Source organism: Ahaetulla prasina, chromosome 6 (assembly GCF_028640845.1).
Source record: "Ahaetulla prasina isolate Xishuangbanna chromosome 6, ASM2864084v1, whole genome shotgun sequence".
Lineage (NCBI taxonomy): Eukaryota > Metazoa > Chordata > Lepidosauria > Squamata > Colubridae > Ahaetulla > Ahaetulla prasina.
This window is the reverse complement of record NC_080544.1, coordinates 70,676,197-70,704,124: the sequence shown is the minus strand read 5'-3', so window position 1 is coordinate 70,704,124 and position 27,928 is coordinate 70,676,197. Positions and strand designations below refer to the sequence as shown.

The 27,928-nt window shown below is 38.4% G+C and overlaps 1 protein-coding gene and 1 long non-coding RNA gene across 2 annotated transcripts in view; one reads left to right on the top strand and one right to left on the bottom strand.

Annotated features, from left to right (window-relative positions):
* GPC1 (glypican 1) overlaps positions 1-27,928 on the top strand; it is a 216,636-nt gene that overhangs the window by 144,870 nt on the left and 43,838 nt on the right. The gene's annotated exons all lie outside the window — the stretch shown is intronic.
* LOC131200438 (uncharacterized) overlaps positions 10,214-27,928 on the bottom strand; it is a 28,687-nt gene continuing 10,972 nt past the window's right edge. Inside the window, exon 3 of the long non-coding RNA XR_009155619.1 lies at positions 10,214-11,205. This is a non-coding gene — a long non-coding RNA (uncharacterized LOC131200438). The remainder of the gene's footprint in view (positions 11,206-27,928) is intronic.

Genomic DNA, 27,928 nt, shown 5'->3' with positions numbered 1-27,928 from the left:
ATCTTTTAAGTTATCTTTTATCTTTTAATTTACAATCTCAATTTAACACTATATCCATTTTATATTTCTCAGATTGTCTTCCAAATTCTTGTCTCCTGCTGGTTTCTTAAATGTTCCATAAGTTTAGAGTAGAGGGATTTGGGATATTCATTTAAAATCAATTCAATAATTTCTTTAACTCTTTTCTCTTATTTCTTTTATTTCCTATATAGTCCATTAAAACTTCCAGGAGTATCAAAGGGGTCACCTCCTTGAAGTTAATGTACAGAAATTTATCACTCTGAGTACTCAAAGCCCAAATCTGATTATTTCTTTATTACTAGAAATTGTCTTCTCTCTATGTGTCTCTTCCTTTTTTTAAACCTTGCAATAAATTCAAAGTTTCTTGAAATAGTATTTAAATGCCTTTAACCTAGTTATCTACCAAAACAAAAGAGCAGAAAAGAATTTTGAACATGGCTTTAAATGTGGCTTATTTTGCCTGCTATTCATTTCTCAGTTTTGCTCTCATAATAAGATTTGAAACTTTAATTACATATCATGAAACACAGCTCATCCCCAAGCAGTCCAAAAGATTCAGATGACAAGATTTCCTAAACCTGCTACCATAAGGAGTGCTTATTGTCACTCATCTATTTTTAACCAATTCAAATATAAATGGCTCTTTTGTTTATCTTTGGAATTATTTCCATTTAAAACTTCTTTATTATGGTACAACTTGAAATGCACCATTTACTGATTATTTTAAAAAACACTTTATTATTTAAAAAAACAGATTTATTTTTACTTTTCTTAGATTCTTAGGATAAGAACAGGGTTTTTTTTAATTACATTGCATTACATTCTTATATTTTTGTGGAAAGGACCCAATTAAATTCATTGGGCATTCTGAGAAGAAATATACAGAATTTTTTGCTCTATGTTAAATTGTTCTAAAGAAATACCATCTGGCATAGGCTATATTTGCACAAACCATTAAACTCTAATCCAGTGTTATTTGAATACATCTTGAATTCTTGTGTGTGTTTTTTCCATATGTGGCTGCTAGAGACTAGAGATATGCACTTCCATTTTCAAATAAACATTGTGCTTATTGGAGTAAATCTTAGTAAAAAAACTACCTATAATTCTGGCTGGTAGGAAATGGTAGACCATTTAATAGGCATGTTTCAGATCAGGAGAGAATTGTCACAAGGTAATAAATCAACTAACAATGAATTTTTCAGAATAAAATTCATCTGTAGCATGTATGCCCATGCAATCCCCAGGGATTTTGAAAAACTAAAGCAAAATGTGTTGATGTATATTCTTCCAGTTTGTTAGACTTAGTAGAAATAAAAAGCTTTCTGACCGGTTAGTCTGAAACATATGGAAACATGCAGCTACAGAAATGAGGGAAAGTGTTTTCAAACAAGTGAAAAATGTTTAAAGGAATAATAGAGTACAGTAGCATGTTGGTGAGAAATGGCTCATTTTACAGCCATAATTTTTTTTATTGAAAGGAGTAAGTAGATTAGAATCAAGGCTGTCATTAAAAAAAATGGTTGCCTCCTCCTTGTGCAGAATATTTGAAAAGAAAATAGCACCAAGGTAACAGCTGGTACCTGTGCAGAACCTAAAAGTACAACATGGCTGAAATATTTTCTTATCAGACCAAAAGTGATTAACTGTAGCATGTGGTTTAATCACTTTGTCGTTCCAGTTGGATTTTTTGATACTTTAGTTTCTGTGCAGGTACATAAGCAAATATACATCAAACAACCCATAAATTCTGGGTGCAAATGGCAAATTGGTACCCTTGCAGGGCCAAGAACTAAATTTTATTGACTACACATCTTCACAGTGAGTGAGTGAATGAGTGAGTGAGTTTTTCAACGTCCCTGCCAGCTTCCCAGAAAGAAATTCAATGGTGAAGCCAGCAGAAAGTCGGAAAAGTTCCTGTTTCCACTGCTTTTTTGCACACATGTGATCATTCTGCTTCTGTTTCAATAAAGAAATATCTCTGAAGTGATGGCCCAATGGAACATGGATTATCTAGTGCAAATTGATATTCTCTTATTATGCAGCTATTCTACCCAAATTATGAATGAAGTGGGTTTCATTTGGTCAGCTTTTAAACATACTGACCTAATTCTTAAGCATACTTTCCAAACTAATATATAAAGTAAAACATAATTATCCTTCAAAGTGTATACTTCCCTGAAGTGTGAGCTGCTCAATTAAGAATTTGCATATTGCAGAACATTGTGTTAAAAATATGAAAGTAATTGTATTCAAAACATCTATACTTGGAATAACAAAGTAAAAATATGGGTTTCAGTCAGATTGATCTGGAAATTAGATAAAGTATAACTGAAATAGATCAGAAATAGATTTGTTGAACTCTAATCCTGATAAAAAGAACCAGCTTTATCCAAAATACTGTTTTGTTTCACCTAAAAGCAAACAAAATTATAATAGTAAAAATATGGAGTAGAGTCCATTTTATCAAATAATCATTCTGACAAAGATGAAAAAAGTGCACACGTATAAGTTCATAAATAGTTGAGTTATAAATGTTTGTAAAAGAGAAATAAAATGCAGAAATCATAATTACTTTTAAGAAAGTAACTACTTTCAGAGAATTGCTGCAATGTGATAGCCTGTACATTATTACACTGATGAGCTGATTAAAATATATAATGTTATAAAAAGCCTTTTCTGTTCATGCTACAGAAGAGTTCTTGATGATTTGTTATGTTATTGATTCCAAAGTGAAATTTGTTTATAAGGTAATTTTCTTCAGGAACATATCCTTGAAGTAAACAATTAAGTATCATAAACTAAAACCTCATCCTCCTATATTTTGGAATCAGATTTGTTTCTTCTTGATAGTTATTTTTCTACATACAAATGACCAGCTGTCTGCAAAGAGTATAAATTCTTCCATTCCCCACCATCCAGTCAGAGCTGAAGAAGCTTCTTGGATAAGAAGCAAAACGTCTTCAAAGAAAAACCAGAAAAATCAGAAAGTCCAGTTGTCTCTTGAAAAAAGCACCTTTGGGACAACCATGACCTGGATGACTGAGAATCTCCACAGATGACTTCTACATACAGTTTGATTTAGAGTGAAGTAAAATTTTATCAACAGAAGATGGTACATACAAAGTACGCAATTATACTAACTTGAATACAATTTACTTTTACAATATTAGTTTTGTTGTTGCTATTTGTACCATGTTCTTTATTCTAAAAGGATTTTAAACATGTGTTTTATCATAGAAATACGGTAGCTACAGATTAAAAGAGTTGTTTACGTAGCACACATCTTGCTTGCTTGTGTGCCATCAAGCTCCATTCTAGTTCTTTTCTCTTGTCTATAAACCCATAAATGGCTCAAGAGGTGAATATCTAAAAGACTGCCTCCCTAGTGCCATCCAGCTCATTGGTTAAGATCCTAGTTGTGACAGCCATGTCTACAGCCCTTCCTGACAAATGGCTTGTAATGCAGTGACTTTTCTGTTTGGCCCCTTTTTTAAAACTGAGGTTATGATTTATCACTTCCTTTGAAGTTTCATTACTTTCTGGTCAAATTGTAAGGTAACAACTTAGACTATGATATAATATTGCAAGGGCGTGGTGAGGATTTCGGACAATATCTGCACGATAAAGTCGCTCAGATCCGGGATGGCTGGACTCAGATTGGGTAGATTCGGGCGGGGTGATGGAGGTAGATCTTGAGAATGTCTTCTGGGAAGAGTTCAATACTATGGCTCCCGAGGACATGGACAGAATACTGAGGAGGCTGAATGCGACCACATGTTTATTGGACCCGTGTCCCTCCTGGTTGGTACTGGCCACACAGGAGGTTACACGAGGCTGGCTTCAGGGAATTGTCAACGCTTCTTTGACGGAAGGTGTCTTCCCTACCGCCTTGAAAGAGACGGTGGTGAGGCCCCTCCTCAAGAAGCCCTCCCTGGATCCAGCTGTTTTAGCGAATTATCATCCTGTCTCCAACCTTCGTTTTGTGGCGAAGGTTGTTGAGAGTGTGGTGGCACATCAGGTCCCCCCGTACCTGGATGAAACTGTCTATCTTGACCAATCCCAGTCCGGATTCCGGCCTGGGTACAGCACGGAGACGGCATTGGTCACGTTGGTAGATGATCTCTGGAGGGCTCGGGACAGGGGTTGTTCCTCTGCCCTGGTCCTATTAGATCTCTCAGTGGCTTTCGATACCATTGACCATGGTATCTTGCTGCGACGGCTGGAGGGTTTAGGAGTGAGGGGCACTGTTTACTGGTGGTTCTCCTCCTATCTTTCTGACTGGTCGCAGACGGTGTTGGCAGGAGGGCAGAGATCGGCCACGAGGTGTCTCATGTGCAGGGTGCCACAGGGGTCGGTTCTCTTGCCGCTTCTGTTCAACATCTATATGAAGCCGCTGGGTGAGATCATCCGTGGTTTCAGGGTGCAATGTCATCTGTACGCTGATGATACTCAGCTGTACATTTCCACCCCGACCCACCCCAACGATGCCGCTGAAGTGATGTCCCGGTGTCTGGATGCCATGCGGGTCTGGATGGGGAAGAACAGGCTTCGACTCAACCCTTCCAAGACTGAGTGGCTGTGGGTGCCGGCATCCTGGTACAGCCAGCTGATCCCATCGCTGACTGTTGGGGGCGAGTCATTTATTTATTTATTTATTTATTTATTTATTTATTTATTTATTTATTTATTTATTTATTTATTTATTTATTTATTTATTTATTTGTTCATACTTTTATACCGCCCTATCTCCCTAGGGACTCAGGGCGGTTTACAGCCAGATAAAAACATAAATATATACAGAATAAAACATTGATTTAAAAAACTTATTCAATAGGCCGAATATTTAAAATAGAAATATAAATAATAAAACCCCATTTAAAACCAAATTTAAAATTTAAAAAATCCTAGTCCAGTCCTGCGCAAATAAATATATGTGTCTTAAGCTCGCGGCGGAAGGTTCGAAGGTCAGGAAGTTGGCGAAGTCCTGGGGGAAGCTCGTTCCAGAGGGTAGGAGCCCCCACAGAAAAGGCCCTTCCCCTGGATGTCGCCAGTCGGCACTGCCTGGCCGACGGCACCCTGACGAGTCCCTCTCTGTGAGAGCGCACGGGTCGGTGAGAGGCAATCGGTAGCAGCAGACGGTCCCGTAAGTAGCCCGGCCCGATGCCATGGAGCGCTTTGAAGATAATTACCAAAACCTTGAAGCGCACCCGGAAGGCCACAGGCAGCCAGTGCAGTCTGCGCAGGAGAGGTGTTACGTGGGAGCCACGAGGGGCTCCCTCTATCACCCGCGCAGCCGCATTCTGAACTACCTGGAGTCTCCGGGTGCTCCTCAAGGGGAGCCCCATGTAGAGAGCATTGCAGTAATCCAGACGAGATGTCACGAGAGTGTGAGTGACCGTGCATAGGGCATCCCGGTCTAGAAAGGGGTGCAACTGGTGGACCAGGCGAACCTGGTAAAAAGCTCTCCTGGAGACAGCCGTCAAATGGTCTTCAAAAGACAGCCGTCCATCCAGGAGAACGCCCAAGTTGTGCACCCTCTCCATTGGGGCCAATGACTCGCCCCCAACAGTCAGCCGCGGCTGCAGCTGACTGTACCGGGATGCCGGCATCCACAGCCACTCCGTCTTGGAGGGATTGAGCTTGAGCCTGTTTCTCCCCATCCAGACCCGTACGGCTTCCAGGCACCGGGACAGCACTTTGATAGCTTCGTTGGGGTGGTCCGGTGTGGAAAAGTACAGCTGAGTATCGTCAGCGTACAGCTGGTACCTCACACCGAAACCACTGATGATCTCACCCAGCGGCTTCATATAGATGTTGAACAAGAGGGGCGAGAGAATCAAGGCACCCCACAAGTGAGGTGTGTCGGAGCCGATCTCCGCCCCCCCATCAACACCGTCTGTGACCGATCGGAGAGATAGGAGGAGAACCACTGATAAACGGTGCCTCCCACCCCCAATCCCTCCAACCGGTGCAGCAGGATACCATGGTCGATGGTATCAAAAGCCGCTGAGAGGTCTAATAGGACCAAGGCAGAGGAATAACCCCTATCCCTGGCCCTCCAGAGATCATCCACCAACGCGACCAAAGCCGTCTCAGTGCTGTATCTGGGCCGAAAGCCGGACTGGAACGAGTCTAGATAGACGGTTTCCTCCAGGTACTGGGGTAGTTGACGTGCCACCACACTCTCTACAACCTTCGCCGCGAAGCGAAGGTTGGAGACCGGACGATAATTACCTAAAACAGCTGGGTCCAGGGAAGGCTTCTTGAGGAGAGGCCTCACCACCGCCTCTTTCAAGGCGGCCGGAAAGACCCCCTCCAACAAAGAAGCATTCATAATCCCCTGGAGCCAGCCTCGTGTCACCTCCTGTGTGGCCAGCACCAACCAGGAGGGACACGGGTCCAGTAAACATGTGGTGGCGTTCAACCTACCCAGCAACCTGTCCATGTCCTCGGGAGCCACAGGATCAAACTCATCCCAAACAGTCTCAACAAGACAGCTCTCTGACATCCCACCTGGATCTACCCAATTTTGGTCCAGACCATCCCGAAGCTGAACGATTTTATCGTATAGATAACCACTAAACTCCTCGGCACGTCCCGGCAACGGGTCATCCCGCTCCCCCTGTTGAAGGAGAGAGCGGGTCACCCGAAACAGGGCGGCCGGGCGGTTATCTGCCGACGCAATGAGGGAGGAAACGTAGCAACGTCTCGCTTCCCTCAGTGCCACTAGGTAGGTCCTAGTATAGGTCCGATCAGCCTCCGAACGACTGGACCTCCAGGAACTCTCTAGGCGTCTTCTCCAGCGTTTCATCTTCCTCAGCCCCCCGGAGAACCAGGGAGCTGGTTGAGACCTACGCCGGGTCAGAGGCCACAAAGGCACGACACGGTCTAAGGCCCCCTCCGCAGCCCGTTCCCAGGCCGCAACAAGTTCCTCGGCCGTGCGTGAGCCAGATCCTCAGGAAACGGCCCAAGCTCCGTCTGGAACCTCTCCAGGTCCATCAGGCGCCTGGGACGGAACCAACGTATTGGTTCCGTCTCCCTGCGGTGTTGAGTGGCGGTCAGAAAGTCCAGGCGAAGGAGAAAGTGATCTGACCATGACAAAGGTTCAGTGACTAAATCCCCCAAGTCCAGATCCTTCAACCACTGACCAGAAATGAAAATCAAATCCAGTGTGCCTCCCCCACTGTGAGTGGGACCATCAACTACTTGAGTCAGGTCCAAGGCCGTCATGGAAGCCATGAACTCCCGAGCAACTGTCGATGACATGCCGGTCGATGGCAAGTTAAAGTTCCCCATGACTATAAGTCTGGGGGTCTCCACTGCCACTCCAGCAAGCACCTCCAGGAGCTCGGGCAGGGCTGCTGTCACGCCGCAAGGAGCCAGGTACGTGACAAACAAGCCCATCTGACATCTATGACCCCACCTCACAAAGAGGGATTCTTTGGCCCATTGGCCCCTATGGAGAGGGTTCGCAACTTAGGCGTCCTCCTGGATGTACGGTTGTCTTTAGAAGATCATATAACGGCCGTCACCAGGGGAGCTTTTCATCAGGTTTGCCTGATTCGCCAGTTGCGTCTCTTCCTAGACCGGGATTCCCTATGCACGGTCACTCACGCCCTCGTCACTTCGCGCCTGGACTATTGTAATGCTCTCTACATGGGGCTCCCCTTGAAGAGCACCCGGAGGCTCCAACGGGTCCAGAATGCGGCTGCGCGGGTAATAGAGGGAGTGACTCGAAGCTCCCATGTAACACCTCTCCTGCGCAAGCTGCACTGGCTTCCGGTGGCCTTCCGGGTGCAATTCAAGGTATTGGTTACCATCTTTAAAGTGCTCCATGGCATAGGACCAGGTTATTTATGGGACCGCCTGCTGCCACCAATAGCCTCCCAACGACCTGTGCGCTCCCATAGGGAGGGCTTCCTCAGGGTACCGTCAATCAAACAATGTTGATTGGCGATGCCCCGGGGGAGGTCCTTCTCCGTGGGGGCTCCTGCCCTCTAGGATGAGCTGCCTCCTGGGTTACGTCAACTCCCCGATCTCCGGACCTTTCGACGCGAGCTGAAGACCTTCTTGTTCTATCGTGCAGGGCTGGCCTATCGTATTTTAAATGTGGGGTTTTTATGGTTTTATCATTGTTTTATCCCTTTCGGCCTAATTTGAATTTAGATTTTTAAAATGTTTTTTAATTTTTGTAACCCTGTTTTATTTAGCTGTAAACCGCCCTGAGTTCCCTCGGGAGAAGGGCGGTATATAAATTAAAATAAATAAATAAATAAATAACTGAATGAATGAATGAATGAATGAATGAATGAATGAATGAATGAATGAATGAATGAATAAATAAATAAAATTTTATGATATCTGGTTTTATCTTCTTTACGCCTAACCTCATTTATACCTTTGTCATATTGTTTACCTGCATAATTTGCACAAGTTTCAAAAAAATAAAGTAGCATTATACAGAAAGAAGGTACATTCTTCATATGACATTAAAATTCTAATGGTTTAAAAATATTTTCATGAAATATGACAGGTTTTTGAAGTTTAAGTTGGCTACAGTTAAAATACAAACTAAAGGCTCCTTAACTTATCTCTTAATAGTATAATACGGTACAGGCCAAATAAATATCTATGAGGAATTTCTTTCTGTCTCCTTCTCATATTTTGCACCTGTATTTCATTAGTTTGATCATTTCTAAAACCTGAAAACTTGCTGAATGTTTTTATGTTTTTGTAACAGGCGTTATGCTATTTTTTCCTATTTGGACTTGGGCCTAGTGAAGCAATGCATAGTGAAGCTGCCTTTTTCTAAAGATAAATAGTATCAAGGGTTACAACTCAACTTGAACTTAATTCAGAATAATTTGAAATTTGATTCCGTATAAAAGTCTGACATAGGTTATAATAGGAAAGCATCAAAATGCCTTTTTGTGTGCTGCCTTGGCACAATGGAATGAAAACAGCAGGCATGATAGAATAATTATAGGTCATTAACTCTGCAGAGTTTCAACCAGATACATCCAAAGATTTCATCCCAATGTGTCTTTGAAATCTATATTTCAAAGCCCCCAGATTTTTAGCAAACAGCCCATTTAAATCTTTGATTATTTATTAGATCAGTTTGTAAAGCTTCCCACTCACGAACTAATCCTAGGTGATTTAGAGAGGATTAAAAGAAACAATGAAAAATAAATAACCACAATTAAAGCAGTCGTGTCATGGGGAAAGAGTGACTCAAATATATATTTAGCTGATATTCATATGTCAGCTCAGGCTCAGTGGTTGTAGGAAGAATCAAATCTGTAAAGGCTTTCAAGAGTTTTACTGAACTAATGCATAAAAGCAGGAGCCCCTTTTGGGTGCCAGAGACTGATTCCATGGAGAGAGTTTTTCCGTGGACCAGAATAGGTGTGGTTTCACATGCTGCCTACATCCTGGATGGGGCTTTGATTGTTTGCATGGCCTGATTTCTGGCATGCTGCTGCACAGAGGTGGTCCACAGACCAGGATGCTTGGGGATACCTTGCATAAAGTATCTTAAAAGATTTCAAGTGTTTTTTAAATAAGCTCTTAACTGAAAATAGATATTTATTTATTTAAGATATTTATATACACCCATCTTATAATAAACATGGGTTGGGGCTTCCAATGGCTGGTCTATTACCTGCTGGCTGCTTGCTTTTCTGGCTTGACAATTGACAAACTTATTGTCATAGTTCATTTGTCATTGTTAGCATCTTCTGAAAATTAGATTATATTGTATTTGAGTAATAAAAAATATTTGACTATGATACTAAATAGTCTAGGCTATGCATACTATGTCAAAATATCTCAAACAATAGAGGTTCATTTTTGGTGCAAGGAAAGACAGAAACAAGTAGCAGAATGAAAGTGGAAATTACATATATATATATATATAAGTGGAAATTATAAATATATATATATATACTCTCTCTCTCTCTCTCTCTCTCTCTCTATATATATATATATATATATATATATATATATATATATATATATATATATATATATATATATATATATATATATATATATATATTGTCACAACAATATATGTAGGTATCATACAAAAAGGTTATATAGTATATAAACAAATATATGAGTAAATATAAGGACATATAAGCATATATATATATATATATAGGAAGAAGAAAAGAAAAAACAATAGGACAGGAACGGTAGGCACCTTTGTGCGCTTATGCACGCCCCTTATGCCTCTTAGGAATGGGGTGAGGTCAATAGTAGAAAGTTTTTGGTTAAAGTTTTTAGCATTATGAGAAGAGACTACAGAGTCAGGTAAAGTATTCCAAGCACTGATGATTCTGTTACAGAAGTCATATTTTCTGCAATCTAGATTAAAGCGGTTGACATTAAGTTTAAATCTATTAGTTGCTCTAGTATTATTGCAATTAAAGCTGAAGTAGTCTTTAACAGGAAGGACATTACAATAGATGATTCTGTGAGTTAAACTTAGGTCTTGTCGAAGGTGACGGAGTTCCAAGTTTTCTAAGCCTAGGATTTCAAGTCTGGTGGGATAAGGTATTTTATTGTTTTCAGAGGAATGGAGAACTCTTCTTGTAAAATATTTCTGGACACGTTCAATTGTATTGATGTCAGAGATGTGGTGAGGGTTCCAAACAGGCGAGCTGTATTCTAGAATTGGTCTAGCAAATGTTTTATATGCTCTGGTTAGTAGTGTGGTGTTTTTGGAAAAGAAGCTACACAAGATTAGGTTTACAACTCTTAGAGCTTTTTTTGCTATGTAGTTGCGGTGGGCTTTGGCACTTAGATCATTTGACATGAAAACTCCAAGGTCTTTAACGGGATGGGGGTCGTCTGTAAGGTAATGTCCATCTAGTATGTACTTAGTGTTTGGGTTCTTTTTTCCTATATGTAAGACTGAGCATTTGCTGGTTGAAATTTGGAACTGCCAATTTTTTGACCAAGCGGTTAGATGATCAAGGTCATTTTGAATGATAGAAGTATTGTCTGTGGTGTTAAATATATATATATAGTGTGTATATATATAGTATATATATATATATATGTAGGTCTTTGGTTATTCGGGTTTTCTCCCACGTAAAATTGGAAGTGTCTTGGCGACGTTTCGACGAAATCCCATTCGTCATCTTCAGGCTAGGTGTTTACAGCTTCGTGCTTCTAGGAGAAAAGAAAATATACACTATATATATATATGAATGAATTGGAAGAATAAAAAATGGAATGGGTTTTAATCCAATAATGGATTAAATAATATTTTGTGAACTGAAAAATACGATTGGATGTAACCTGTAATGTTCTAAGAGATTAGTAAATGTTTCTCAGAAATGTGAGTACTTACAGAGTCCAGGAAAGGTGAAACAAAATTTAACTATGCTAAATTAAGCTACTATAGCTTAAAGTATTAACTGTGGATATTTTTATTACCGAGTCATGGTGAAATACATGCTTTTACATCTTTTTAGGGAGTGTGTTTTTATGAATATTTTCTATCACTAAGACTGCACTTTGCTTTTTTTCTTTTATTGAACCCAAGCACTCTTTTTTCCATTACCACAAAACTGATTGACTTGATTCTTTCAAAGATTATTACAGGAAAATTTATCTCATCAAATGCTACTTAAACATATTTCACTGTTGTGCAATTATCCTGTCTCAAAATGAAGCACTGTGTCAGGATTTATCCGTATTTTGTTTCACACTGTTCTGAAATGCTCACATCATGAAGAACATCAGGCTGGGAATGTTCCTGTAGATCCTCCCAATTTCAGCTACTTAGCTATAAAAAATCAGTGCCAAATTCTGTAATAACAGTGCTGTATAAGAATTGAAACTGTTACGGAAATGGTTTTGTAACTAAATCATTTATTTTACTTTCCTGATTCCGTAACAGATGAAAGCATAACAGGGAAAGTAACAATCAGTAATCAAAGCATATATTTCTTATCCATTATTCCATGTTTGCTTCCTTTATTTTTTTATATCAGATTTTAAATTGTAAACCTTTTGAGAGCAAGAACATAAAGCTCCATGAATATTGATGCTGCAAAATGACTAGTCATAATAAAAGTGTTGAGTCTTATAAATATGAAATGTTGCTTTTCTATATCTCCTGTTATACGACTCTACTGGAGATGGGTGGTTAAGAAATTGATTGATTGATTGATTGATTAAATAAACAAACAAAATGCAACTTAAAGTACAAGCAGTAGAGATTTTTGTACACATTTTGTTGAAACAAGATCTATTCAGATAACAGTACCAACAAAAACCATTTTGGCTAAATCTAAAGCATGAAGTTTTCATCTGATTTAGTTGGGTAAAGATTATTTCATTGAAAGGACTAGGTAAAACAGAGCCTTTCCAAATTAAAATTTTAGACAGGCTTGATTGCTGTGCTTGAAGGAAAAATTAAAGCTTATTTGAAAAATGAGAATCATCATCAGAGCGGTGGCTAACCCAATGTCTCTATAATGCCCTCAATCAGGAGAGTAGCTTGCAGCTGGCATTCAGTGGTATGCAACTCTAAACCAAGCCAGCAGTTCATGAATAGGACCATTGACAAGGCTTAGCATGAAGTCAAATCCTTTATTATTCTATACACTATTCTGAACTACACAATTCCATGTGGTCTGTGTATAAAGTTCTTTTCATAGCATTTATTCTAGACATTCTTCATAATGCTTATTTTGGTTTCTAACTTTCATAGAAATTTTCCTGCTACGTATTTATAATCTCTGATTTTTTAAAGTAATCATGAAGACTAGGAATTCTTTTTCAAGTGCTGGCAGCAATGCACCCAATGGAGCCATGCACCAGCGACACTACTGGATAACATCCATTGGGCCCAGATCACATACATACAGACACTTTCATACAAATATATATTAAAGTGAGGTAGCAAAATCTAGTGAGATAGCCATATCAGGGAGGTTAATCATTGACACTGAGTCCAATCTCACAAGATTTTTGTGCTCCCATCTCTATTCTTATCAACTTTGGACCATTTTATTTATTTTTATTGTTATAAAAAACATGGTTGCAACACTGCTCAGAATCAGATATTGGTGCCTACCATCTAAAGTTATTGCTGATCCATCTTCTACTTAATAATAAACATTCCATTGAGTTATGCTCTACTTCTGGGGACTAGATGGACATCTATGTATCATACTTAATAGCTAAATGGAAAATTATGTGCCATTGGTTTTTTTCCTGAACATTATCCTTATTTCTCAAACAACTTAGCTTATGTTATCCATTCCATCTTATGTTTCAATAAATGACATAACCTAGCCAACCTTGGTTGATCTTAAATTAAACATGATTGGAATGGTTGTTATTTGAGGATAAGACTTTCCACACAACATCATATGGGGAACCATGCATGTAGTTGTTAGCCTCTGTCCCATTTAGGATCTTATAGAATCTATTTCATTTTGCCATCAAATTATAATATTCTCTTGCTTTTGTTGTATGAATACATATTTGGGAAAGCAAAGAAAAAAAGTAAATAATATAGACATTACTGTTTCACCAAAGTCACTCAGCTGTTTTTGAGGGTGACTTAAAAACTGAACAAAAAGATGAAAAGCCTCTTAATGCATGTATTTAACCTGCTTATATCAAGTGCAAAAAAGTCATCTTAATGTAAGCTGATCTACTTGTTACCTTGCAAAAGAGTTACTCCCAGTGATTATCTGATTGAAAAAGAAATTGAAAATGATTGCAAATTAAAGACTTCTAATGTCTCAAACAAAGCAGACTGGGATAGTTGTAGCCTCTGGTATAATTTTTAGTTGTTGCTTTTGAAGTGACTTTCTGTTTCAATTTGTACTGTATATGGATACCAACCATTTGCTGTAAAACTATGTTATAGTTAAATTTCCTAAACTATTAGCATTCAAGGAAACTTTTATTTTCTCATACTTTCACTTTAGAATGAGATTCCATTCATCCAGTAAAGACAAACTATTTTCATTATCTGTCCAGAACGTTTCATTATGCAAGTTTTTGTGGTAGATCCAAACATTTGCTCTAAAGTCTATATATAACATGGTGGATTTAACATTTCAATATACAGCAGCTGTTAAGAAGGAACAACCCTGCTTTAAAGCTATTTTCCATTTGTATTTTATTTTAATTCAGATTATTTCAATTTTTCTGGCATTTCAGCAATATAACTTCATCTGTGGTCTTCAAAGGGCAGAAATGTCCCTGAAAAGATTGTCATAGTTTTTCAATCCTTGTTTATTTAAAAACAAAGTTCTGTGCAGTTGCTACAAAAAAAATTGGCTAAAGCTTCATAAGATCTGTGCGCAAACCCGCATATATGCCATGAGAGAATCAAAGCAGTTACCCTATTTTTCAGACTATAAAACTCACTGGATTATAAGACGTACCTTAGTTTTTGGGGAGGAAAATAAGAAAAAAGCTGATTGGGAGTGGATCAGCCTCCCGGAATATTCCCAATCAGCTGTTCCCAGAGGTGAATTTTAGCAAAAGGTTCGTTGGTTGCGCCTTGCTTTTTTTCCAGCCTCTGAAACCTCCGTTTTAGAGGCTGGGCGGGACTACATTTGGTGTATAAGGCGCATCCAATTTTCAGCCTCTTTTAGGAGGAAAAAAGGTGTGCCTTATACTCCAAACAATACGATATATACATTATAGGCTTGGTGGTCTAATAAATAGGGCTTGTGATCACCAGTTATTTTATTAATATAAAATACTGGTGATCACAAATGCCTCAATAACTTTTTAGAAGGGCAACAAGCAAAGTTTGCAACCAAAGGACTATAAAAGCATTATTTCAGGAGTTAAAATATATTATTTTTATTATAATACTTTCTATATGAGAAATTTAAATTATCTAGAATGTATTTATGAATCAAGAAGTGTAAAATGATACTGAAAATGCATTCCACGTGAGACTAGAAATATGACCTTTGGATTGATTATTTCTTGACATGGAATATAAAACTGGGCTTCTTACCTCTGCTGAGATTTGCTGATACCTCATGATTTTTGTTCCAATTAATATTGTTTTATTACCAAGATTGCTTTGGGTACTGTGATGGATAATTACTTATGGCAAGACAAAGGGAATGTATCACTTTGGATTATTATTTTTTTACACTGTTGGAAATGCAAATTGGAGGCATGGTTTTGCAGTTTTTGTTTCAATTGAATGGATTGATTCCAGGATTACTTTCTGAAGTATTATTTAATAGGGCTATGTATTCTTCAAAAGTTATTTGGAAACAATCAACTCCTCTACGTTTCTCATTAAAACAGCTTCCACATAAGCCTAGAAAATTGATATGACTGATTTAACTTTAATGAACTCCTTAGCATTTTATATAATGAGACACCTTAAAATAATTTCATTGCCATGGCAGCAGGTAGCTGCACCAGCTAAACTTGTCTAATCTGAAAGCTAACCTTAGGTCACCTAAGACATCATTTCATAATGCATGGGAAACGGCAATAGTGATAATTATATGGTGCAAATGATAGACCCTTCAAGTTGGATGACAATCAATAAACTATTAAGGAAGAGCTGAAGATCTTTCAGGCTATTAATTGTCTTTATGTCACAGTTAGAACTTTCCACATGTCTAATTGCTGATGTTGCCATGTAGGACAAGACAATCAAAAGTTGCAAAGATAGAATGACGGTAGGATCATAGACTATGGAAGCATGAATATATGAAATCTGAACACAAAGTTTAAGTGAGTCAATTACATAGTGCCATCTTAGGCATCAGGTTTGAAATGGACTGAAATTACTGTAGATCAATCAAAAATCAAGTAATATAGTTACCAAACTTATGATCCAATCATTGATGCAGAGAAAGAGGGGGAACAAGTTTGAACTGAAAATTAAGAAAGCAAAAAAATAATGTGTTTCTGGTTAGAAATTGGAATGCCAAAGTTAGAAATAATGAGGAAAATGTGGCTGGACTTTATGGCCAGGAATAGAAATTAAGCAGGAGAGTGACTTAATCAGTTTTGACCATTCGAAACTACAGCTTTATTACTAACACAGTCTTGAAACAATAAAAGCAGTGTCTCTATACATGCACGTTATCATATAGAGAGACAGAAGTCAAAATAATTATATAATTGGTTCGAAGAATTGGAATAGCTCAGTTAAAATAACAAATAAGGCACATAATATTCTTAATTTCATGCGGTACCAAACTAATGCTTAGAATCATTCAACACAGATTAATGTTATAGATCCTTAAGGGAAAGGCCAGATATTCTATCTGATTTTAGAAAAGACTAAGAAACAGAATACACAATTGATGAAACACACTGGATTACTAAGAAAAACAAAAAATACCAAAAAAAAGTCAATATGTGTTTCATTGATTACAGGAAGGCCTTTGATTAACTTAAACATGTCAAGCTATGAAATGTCTTTTCATGGATAGCCAAGAAAACAAATAGATGAATCGTAAGATAAATCAATCTGAAGTTCTTATTTGATATACATGACCAGGCTCAAATAATCTTATTTTGGATGCATTATTCCAAGACCTGTCTTCCTTGAGAAGTCTATTATTCTGAGAAAAGTGGAAGGAAAGAGAAGCCAAGGCAACCAGGAACAAGGATGCTTAACTACAGTAGCAACAGGTAGACTATTGGAAGACCTGAATTTTCAAAATCAGAAAAATCAGAAAGGACATTAACTCCTAATGTTCATGGTTTTCACTGAGCATTTCAGTGCTCAAAATATGGAGGAAAAATATGATCTTCAGCTGTTAGTAAAGAAAATAAATTATTTAAGAGGAGGCACCCTGTGGGATGACTGTCATCATGGAAATATAGCAGTTAAAAGATATATAAATTTGGTTGTTCCAGTTTGCCTTGCTAGTAATTTTCACCGTCGAGGGCAAAGGAAAGCACATTAGTATTACCTATTTTTGACCTGATATTTATCAGGGAAAATTTAGCGGGGATAGGGGAAGCAGCAAAAACCTTGTGGACAATAATCATGTAATGATCAAGTGTTTGATTTGAAAGTAAATAAAGTGAGCATAATCAACACATATTTTGGATTTTTTTAAAAAAAGTAGATTTATATAAACTCAGAGCAGTTCTAAGTTCCTGTTTGTAGATTCAAGATAGGTAGAAATTCCTAAAAATGTGGCCTTAAAAGCACAGTTTTGCAGGTAGTTGCAGTGAGGAGAACAGCAAAAGAAGTTACTGTGGCTACACAGAAAACGTATAGTGTGTATATATATATATATATATATATATATATATATATATATATATATATATATATATATATATATATATATATATATATATATATATATATATATATATAATAAAATAGGATTTAAGTAGTAAATGGAAAGAGGCCTTCATACAAAAGAGGAGTACAGAGAGGTAGAAATACATACTTCTCCAGAAGTATAGAGCTGATAAGAAAAAAATCAAAATTTCAGAATGAGCTAAGATTAGCAAGAATGCAAAGAATAACACAACTGACTTCTTTAGATATGTTCAAAATAAAAAGAAAATAAAAGAATGTAAATATCAGCAGTTGCGTGAAGGCAAATTTCCAACAGGTAATAAAGAAAAGGGAGAGCTATTCAGTCCTCAAAACAAATTATGTATTCCAAAAGGATTTTGTAAAGGCAGAATAAAGTGGCAATATTGAAGTTTGAGAATACTAAGAAAATCCTTTGAATGAGTTTAAATCTCTAAGACTAGATGAATTATAATAGTATACTAAAGGATGTAGCTGAGTACGTGACAAATTTTCATGTTGTCCAGATGCATCAAACTACAGACCCACTAGACTGACATGGTATGTTAGAAAATTCTAGAGCAGGTCATTAAAATACTGATTGAAAACAATTTAGTAATTTAGAGAAGTCAGTGCCAATTTATCAAGAACCAATATTGCCAGATTGATCTTCTCATTTTTAATTGGGTAGCTTGCTTATAAATTGTTGGAATGCTGTAGACATAATATACCCAGCAAAGCATTTGACAGATTACTTTATCAGCTGCTACTTAATCTTGTCACATGCCAGTTACCAAGCAAATTAAATGTGACGTGGGTGGCATGACAATTAAATGTTATGGCTTGTTGAAGAATTTTATTCGATGAGTAGTCATCTATAGTGGTTCAATAAGGCCTAAAATCTTTTTTCTCAATCTTTTCAGTAGTGGTTTGAATAAGAAAGTTGAAGTACTGCTTGTCAGATTTGTGGGTGATACAAAATTGGGCAATAACGGTATTTTGGAAAAAGAACTTGTAATAATACTTGATTGCAGATGAATATGAACCAGCAGCATTATGTGGCTGCAAATCCAATTTTTGTTATTTATTTATTATTTATTATTATTATTTAAATTTTTATACCGCCCTTCTCCCGAAGGACTCAGGGCGGTTCACAGCCAGATAAAATAAACAATAATATTACAATATAAATACTATTAAAATACAATTAAAAGACTTATTCAATTGGCCGAGATTAAAAATTTAGAATAAATGATAAAACCCATTAAAAAACCCATAAATTTAAAAACTAATCCAGTCCTGCGCAGATGAATAAGTTAGTTTAGAAGTATAATTTAGTTCCCAATAATACAAAGTAATTTTTTTCCATAGCTCATATTCTGACATATGGAAGTGTTAAGTTTACGTTATTGAGTAATGCTGCTAAATTGAAAATCAAATTACTTAATTTATTGATAAGTATTTAATCTCAACTGATTAAACTGCAAAAGCTTTTTTTCGGTGGGGGGAGGAATGGGATCCAAAGAAACATGCCCACCTGCTTGTAATATAGAAAATGTTCAGATGTTACTTCCTTCATAAGTGACTTGCTTCCTCAAAAGACCATTTGACCAGAAGCCATTGGATTACCAATGTTCCATTAAGCTTTCATCAAAAAGCACTAATACCCCCAGACTTCTATTGATGCAAAAGTTATTTTCACACAAATGTTTAGAAGAAGGGGTTGGTTTTTAGGCAATGTGTAATTAATGCATCTTTCAGTTATATTCATATAAGAATTATGGTGATACTGTAAATGGTTTTCAATTGTAAGCTCTTGTGGTTTTATGTGAATTGCCTAAAACGTATGTCTACTTTTAGACAAATTATATATAAAAGGAGTATCTCCATCAATGTTTGGTTATCTCGTTCTGAGATAACTTATACATTTCTAAATAATAGAAGCTCTAAATAAATTTTTGTTTAGTAGTCAGCAAATACAGCATTCTGCTCAGATCCAGCAATTAATAATGAAAACTCTACAGCAATTAATAACCAAAATTCTACAGCAATTAATAACAAAAACTCTTATGTAGGTACTTGATTTTAAATATCTGATGAAACGTTCATTATTAATTAAGGTCCAGGGCAGATGTTATATTTTCCTGTTTTTCTGCATCTGCTATGAAAGGTCCATAAATTTAATTGATTTCTTGAAGAAGCCAAAGACACATGAATCATAGTAGGTAGGTGGTATCATGCCATGGCCTTTGTATAGCCAAAGGAGCAGATGTCACCAAAGAACATGAATCATGATGATGCCATGATGAATAAAAGGTCCCGAGACAAAAATAGACACTAAACTTGCATAACTCGGTGGCCTTTCTGGGTCACAGTCCTGATGCTGAGAATGGTGCCATTGTGTTGCATGTTAAGTTTGGGATTGAATCAATAGCTGTGTGAATCAGAAATTGAGGGGAAATACTTTTGGATATAAATTACTTTTTATGAGCAGTATGCATTCTAAGGGGGCGGTGTTACTTGGAACCCTGACACTTACTTTAAATCATGAGCATAAAAATGTGATACGTTGCACAGGATTATGTCAACATGCTGATGTTATGCACAGGGTTCATAATCACTTTCCTAGCATTCTACCTCATTTTGTCATCAAAGTGGCTTTTATTTGGATATGAGAAGCATATTGGAAAATTCTAATAAATACAGTCAAGTCTGATTTAGAAACAAGATGTTTGTCTTTGTTCTCCGAAAAGATTTGTTTTCCCCTCAAGCAACCAAAGAAATTAAAGAAAGGAATTTTACTTTCTGAGCTCTTAATCCTAGTTTGGTAAAGTCTATTGCCCTAGACTAATGCTGGAATGAAGAAAAAGTAGAAGACTCAGAATCTTATAAATCATTGTGTGTGGGAAAAGCCACACCCTTAGGCTTTGTAAGAACAAGCAACTGTAACCCAGATTCCATATTCCAAACATCTGTATAGCAAATGTAGACTTTAAATAATTATTAGGATGGTTTTGCTCTTGTTTTTGTTGGTTTTAAATCCTGTTTTTGTTGCTTTTAAAGAAGACAAGGGAGACATACCTTACATATTTTAGAAATTATGAGACCATTAATTGTATCTGTCATTCTAATTTTTATTTAATGTTGATGGGTGGAACTTAGGTTGTGTTCTGTTAAAGCATGCTGAAAATATTTAGTCTATTAGAAGAATTCTTGATATTTGCAATATAAACATTGATTTTTATTTTGTTGGAAGGTCATTATAAGGCAGCACTCTTGGTTGAGTACAGTAAACATATTTCTACATAACACATTCTCTCACACCCATTAGCAATCAGCTGTTTTCCAAATCTATTGCCTGTTTTTTTCACTGTAACCTTTTTAGTATGCATTTTATTCTTGGTATGAAGAACAACTCATTAAAACAAGTATGATGCTTCTCATAATGATTCGCTGTTGGACCACTATATAAAACCATAACATAAATATGCAAACCCATTCAGTACTTATAGTTTTTCAGTTAGTAATTTCTTTCACAAAAATTAAACACTATTCAGTAAAATAGTTATTCTTTCATGCACAGATCCTACGCATTGATGGTTAGAAAGAGAATTCACTGATGACAAACTAAAGAAGCTGTATTTGGACCTTTTCAAGAAAACCAGACTTTCAAAATTGAAACATTTTTTCTTCAGAGTTGGTAGAACAGGTTAAGATAGTTATGGAGGCTTGGGAGCTTTTTAAGGATAGTAATGGAAGCAGTTGCTTCCTACATGCTTCCTTTCTCAGCCTTAACAATCATAAAAAACCCAAAGAGTAGACTGGAAAATATGTATCCCTCCCATTTTGAAGAAATCACTGCTGTCACATCTTCACTTCTCACACAAAAGCTTTTAATAGTCAGATAATAGGCTAATGTTGCCTATTTGAATTAGTGGTGACTCTCCATGAATTCGGTTCATAATCTGAAACCTTAAAATAATAAAGTTGGGGATTAATCTAGGATGTTTCTGTAGTTAGAGCAAGGGCTCTGTCAGCAAGCTATCATGTTTCCACATTTATATTACCATCTGTCTTATCATAAAGCAATTTTGAATAACTAGTGACCCACAGACTACATTCAGTCCTCTAATATCCCATTTATGCTCCTCTTAGCATAAGATTAGTCAACACTCTCTGTGTAAAGATAAATCATAATAGGCCAACAAAATAACTTCTTTTCTTCAGAAAGAGGTATTTGTGACTTGTCCACTGCTTCTCCAGTGGATGTACTTAAACCAAATGCAAAATTCTGAGAAAGCTATCAGAGTGATCCAGTCCAGCAAGATGCATTAAGGTATTAGTGAGATATATATTAAGAATTCACAATGTCTCATACTTTAGACGATTATATCTTTAGACTGAAATATCTTGACTAAGTGGGTAAAGAGGTAAGAAAACACTGAAGGTAATGGCATATCTTTGCAGGCTACCCCTATCCAGAGTCAGGCTAATGGCAGAACCCTGAATTTCCAGCCTACAGTATATGCCTTTTAAATTGGAAACACCATTTCTTATTTTGATTAGGAGCCCTTTTTATGACTCCTGTCTTCTGAAGCATCTGAAGTTGAGTTTTAGATCTGCACAGAATTATTCAATAAAATACACTCAGGACTTTTAATCAATTTGGTTGGGATTATCCTTGTAGGGATGTTGTTTCAGATTTCCATTATTTGGGTTCAAATTATAATGGATTGTGTTATGTTTATGAAGAAATGTCTTAGCCTTAAAAATCTGGATGACAATCAAGGAAGAAGAAATTTTCCCCAAATCTAAACCTATAGCAGAATAAAGTTTTCTTTTTAAAGATAAAAAGTAGTAGTAAAAGGTGTATAACATTAAAAATAATAAAAGTCATTTTGTTACCCTATGACTACAAGATAATTTTTTGTTTGAGATAATTTTTTTGTCCAAGACAGTTTATTTCACATCCTAATTGAACGGGGTTACATTGCATTCATCATTTTACCCATGTTTTTTAGGCTCTTCTGGGAAAAGAATATTTCCATGTGGGGAATTAAAAATGGTGTACCTCGGCAATTCATGCATAATTTTTATTAGAACTTACCTGTCTATTTTTTTAAAGATGGAATCCAAAAAGCTGCAGACTCCATTGCATCACAAAACAGATTTTATTTTAACCCAATATAAGTTTGGGTTGCTTTTCTTTTTGCATTGTTCCATGCTATATCATATGTCTGTTTCAAAAGCAAATTGCCATGAATCACAGAGAACTGCTAGTCAAAAAATTCTAAGACTGTAAATCCCTTTATCTGGGAATAAAACATTAATGATCTAATAAAAGCATTGTCCTTAAGATTTGGAATTTTTTCCCTAATGGCCAAGATAGGGTTTGCTTTAAATTAAATTCAGTGAAATTTGATTTCAAGTAAGAGTACAACTATACATGCTACATGGTCCATTTGGCTCGTAGAAGTAGCATCACAGTATTTGAATTGTACTTCAAATATTTAACATTGCATTGTAATATATTTTTTCTAATATATCATTTTTGCTTTATGGTTGTTGAAAGCAATTTTGCAACCAGTGATTAAAGATACAAATATAAATATACAAATAGGATGAGACTATTGCCTTACACAATGTAAGCTGCCCTGAGTCTTCGGAGAAGTGCGGGATATAAATTCAAATAAATAAAAAATAAAAAAAAGTTTTGTAAAAAGGGATGAAATGTGTCACATTCATCACTTAAGACATGAGAATATGTGAATATTTGAAAGGGATGTTATAAAGAGCAGAGTTACTGATAAAATTTTTATAGTGTGGTTTATGATGCAATTGTTTTAACTGCATGATTTAGTTCATTTAACTTGAGATTTATCTATCATTCTCAGGCATTCCTTTTTGTGACAAAGAAAGGTTTCTAATGTAACTTTGTTTGGGAAGGTATTGAAAAAAACAAAGACTCAAATCTTTTGCTGATGTCATTCTTCATATAAAAAGACATTGAGATTAAAAAAAAATTAATCAAATGTATATGACTATCCGTTCACTGAAAGTGACTCTGGGCAGTATATAATAATTGAATAAGACAACATACATACAATAATATAAAATATTAAAATCAGTATTAAAAATAAATAATATTATAATAAAATAAATAAAAAATAAAAAAAAGTTTTGTAAAAAGGGATGAAATGTGTCACATTCATCACTTAAGACATGAGAATATGTGAATATTTGAAAGGGATGTTATAAAGAGCAGAGTTACTGATAAAATTTTTATAGTGTGGTTTATGATGCAATTGTTTTAACTGCATGATTTAGTTCATTTAACTTGAGATTTATCTATCATTCTCAGGCATTCCTTTTTGTGACAAAGAAAGGTTTCTAATGTAACTTTGTTTGGGAAGGTATTGAAAAAAACAAAGACTCAAATCTTTTGCTGATGTCATTCTTCATATGAAAAGACATTGAGATTAAAAAAAAATTAATCAAATGTATATGACTATCCGTTCACTGAAAGTGACTCTGGGCAGTATACAATAATTGAATAAGACAACATACATACAATAATATAAAATATTAAAATCAGTATTAAAAATAAATAATATTATAATAAAATAAAATAATCTGATCTATAGTTCCCATAAGGGCACGGTGGCTCAGTGGCTAAGATGCTGAGCTTGTCGATTGAAAGGTCAGCAGTTCAGCGGTTTGATTCCCTAGTGCCGCATAACAGGTGAGCTCCCGTTACTTGTCCCAACTTCTGCCAACCTGGCAGTTCAAAAGCACGTAAAAAATGCAAATAGAAAAATAGGGACCACCTTTGGTGGGAAGGTAACAGCATTCCATGTGCCTTTGGCCTTTAGTCATGCCGGCCACATGACTATGGATATGTCTTTGGACAGCGCTGGCTCTTCAGCTTTAAAACAGAGATGAGCCCCCTAGAGTCGGGAATGACTAGCACATATGTGTGAGGGGAACCTTTACCTTTACCTTTAGCTCCCACAAAAATAGCCTCATCAAATCAAGAAAAAACATTTTAAGAGCTGATTCAATTTATGTGCAAAGTGGCCAAATAGGGAAAACCAAAACTGTTGCTGCACCACATTCATTAGGTAAAGGTAAAGGTTCCCCTCGCACATACGTGCTAGTCGTTCCCGACTCTAGGGGGGGCGGTGCTCATCTCCATTTCAAAGCCAAAGAGCCAGCGCTGTCCGAAGATGTCTCTGTGGTCATGTGGCCGGCATGACTCAACGCCAAAGGCGCACAGAACACTGTTACCTTCCCACCAAAGATGGTCCCTATTTTTTCTACTTGCATTTTTATGTGCTTTTGAAACTGCTAGGTTGACAGAAGCTGGGACTAGTAACAGGAGCTCACCCCATTACACGGCAGCACTAGGGATTCGAACCGCCGAACTGCCAATCTTTTGATCAACAGATCAACAATCACAGATCAACAACCACATTCATTACCATGTGTTTATTTAGCTTTAGCCTTCTTTATGCATCTGTTGCTTAGAAGCTTACTTTGCCTCATTTCTAAAAAAGAACAAGCAGTAAATAGTTTTTTTGTTTGTTTTTTTAAAGGAAGACTTTACCTTCCTCAAAATATCTGCATATGCATGGTCTAAGTTCCCAGGAAGTTCCATAATGTCTCAACATAAGCAACAGAAGACACTAAAAAAAAAGTTCTAACAAATAGTTAACAAAGCTATTTACAGGAACAAAATAAATCCTGTCAAATATATTATTCCATAATAGCTTTCATCCATCTGTCACTTTTTTTACAATATAACAGTTCTCATGAGATTAAGATTGAAAAAAATGATATAAACAGTACCGGTATCTGGTTTACTAAGTAACATGTACAAATATGTGTGGATAAAAGATCAGTCTTTCTCAGCCTGGTGGTCTCCAAATAACTTGGGTTTGAATTTGAATAATCCCCATGTAGAGAGCGTTGCAGTAATCCAGGCGAGACGTCACGAGGGCGTGAGTGACCGTGCATAGGGCCTCCCGGTCCAGAAAGGCGCAACTGGCGCACCAGGCGAACCTGGTAGAACGCTCTCCTGGAGACGGCCGTCAAATGATCTTCTAGAGACAGCCGCTCATCCAGGAGGACGCTGTTGCGCACCCTCTCCATCGGGGCCAGTGACTCGCCACCGATGGTCAGCCGCGGATTTAGCTGACTGTACCGGGATGCCGCATCCACAGCCACTCTGTCTTGGAGGGATTGAGCTTGAGCCTGTTTCTCCCCATCCAGACCAGACGGCCTCCAGACACCGGGACAGCACTTCGATAGCTTCGTTGGGGTGGTCCGGTGTGAAAAGTACAGCTGGGTGTCATCCGCATACAGCTGGTACTTCACACGAAACCACTGATGATCTCACCCAGCGGCTTCATGTAGATGTTAAACAGAAGGCGAGAGAATCGACCCCGCGGCACCCCACAAGTGAGGCGCCCGGGCCGACCTCTGCCCCTGTCAACACCGACTGCGACCGGTCGGAGAGATAGGAGGAGAACCACCGATAAACGGTGCCTCCCACTCCCAATCCTCCAACCGCGCAGCAGGATACCATGGTCGATGGTATCGAAAGCCGCTGAGAGGTCTAATAGGACCAGGGCAGAGGAACAACCTCATCCCTGGCCCTCCAGAGATCATCCACCAACGCGACCAAAGCCGCCTCCGTGCTGTAACCGGTCGGAAACCGACTGAACGGGTCTAGATAGACAGTTTCATCCAGGTGCAAGGGAAACTGATATGCCACCATATTTCTACAACCTTCGCCGCGGCGAAGGTTGGAGACCGGACGATAATTACCTAAAACAGCCGGGTCCAGGAAGGCTTCTTGAGGAGGGCCTCACCACCGCCTCTTTCAAGGCGGCCGGAAAGACACCTCCACCAAAGAAGCGCCAGAATCGCCTGGAGCCAGCCTCGTGTCACCTCCTGCGTGGCCAGCACCAACCAGGAGGGGCACGGGTCCAGTAAACATGTGGTGGCATTCAGCCTCCCAACAACCTGTCCATGTCCTCGGAGCGACAGGGTCAAACTCATCCCATACAATGTCACCAAGACCACCTCAGCCGCCTCACCAGATCACCGCAATCTTGGTCCAAACCATCCCGGTTGAACGATTTTATCGTATAGATAACCGTTAAACTCCTCAGCACGTCCCTGCAACGGGTCATCCCGCTCCCCCTGGTGTAGGAGGGAGCGGGTCACCCGAAACAGGGCGGCTGGGCGGTTATCTGCCGATGCAATGAGGGGGGAGGCGTAGGTACGCCTCGCTTCCCTCCATGGCACCAAGTAAGCCCCAGTAGAGGACTTCACTAGTGTCCGATCAGCTTCTGAACGGCTAGACCTCCAGGAACTCTCTAGGCGCCTTCTCCGCGCTCATCCTCTCAGCTCCTCGGAGAACCAAGGAGCTGGTTGGGACCCGCGCCGGGTCAGAGGTCGCAAAGGCACGACCCGGTCTAAGGCCCCGCCGCGCCCGCTCCCAGGCCGCAACAAGTTCCTCAGCCGAGCCGTGAGCCAGACCTCAGGAAATGGCCCAAGCTCCGTCCGAACCCTCCGGTCCATCAGGCGCCTGGGACGGAACCAACGTGTCGGCTCCGTCTCCCTGCGGTGGTGAATGGCGGTCAGAAAGTCCAGACGAAGAAGAGAGTGATCTGACCATGACAAAGGTTCAATGACTATTTCCTTTAAGTCCAGATCTCTCAAACACTGACCAGAGACAAAAATCAGGTCCAGAGTGCCACCCCCGATGTGAGTAGGGCCATCAACTACTTGAGTCAGGTCCAAGGCCGTCATGGAAGCCATGAACTCCCGAGCTACCGTCGATGACGAGCCGGACGATGACAAGTTAAAGTCCCCCGCGACTAAAAGTCTGGGGGTCTCAACTGCCACCCCAGCAAGCACCTCCAGGAGCTCGGGCAGGGCAGCTGTCACGTAGCAAGGAGCCAGGTACGCGACCAGCAAGCCCATCTGACATCTATGACCCCATCTCACAAAGAGGGATTCGCACCCGGCAATCTGAGGTACAGTGGTCTCCCTCGGCTCTAGACTCTCTCTAATCACAACCGCCACTCCGCCACCCCTGCCCTGGCCCCTCGGCTGATGAAATGCTCGGAAACCCGGTGGGCACATCTGAACAAGGGGCACGCCCCCTTCTGGGCCCAACCAGGTCTCCGTAACGCCCATAAGGTCCGCGGCACCCCCCTGAATAAGATAAAATAAAACATGTTTATTTGCTTTTATATTTCTAAACTGCCCATCTCCTTCAGATTTGCAATATAATTTCCAGATTAGTGGTACTACTTTGCATAGAATAGCATGAGTATACTTGGGGAAAGGGACTTTGGTTGGGGAAAGTTGTGCTTTGGTTTACTGGCCAAAATGTAGCAAAAACAACAAGTACTTAAATCATTAACTGCAAAACTCCTGTGGCATGGATACAAATGGCTAGTAACTAAAAAATGTGCAGAACCTTTGGTTGATTTAGGGGCATGGTAACTGGAGTGATAGAATGAGAACTGTTCATAACATTTTTCAAGTTATCCATAAATTGAGATGTAAATTTAATTCCCCTTTTTGTGTAGCATTGTCAGGTTC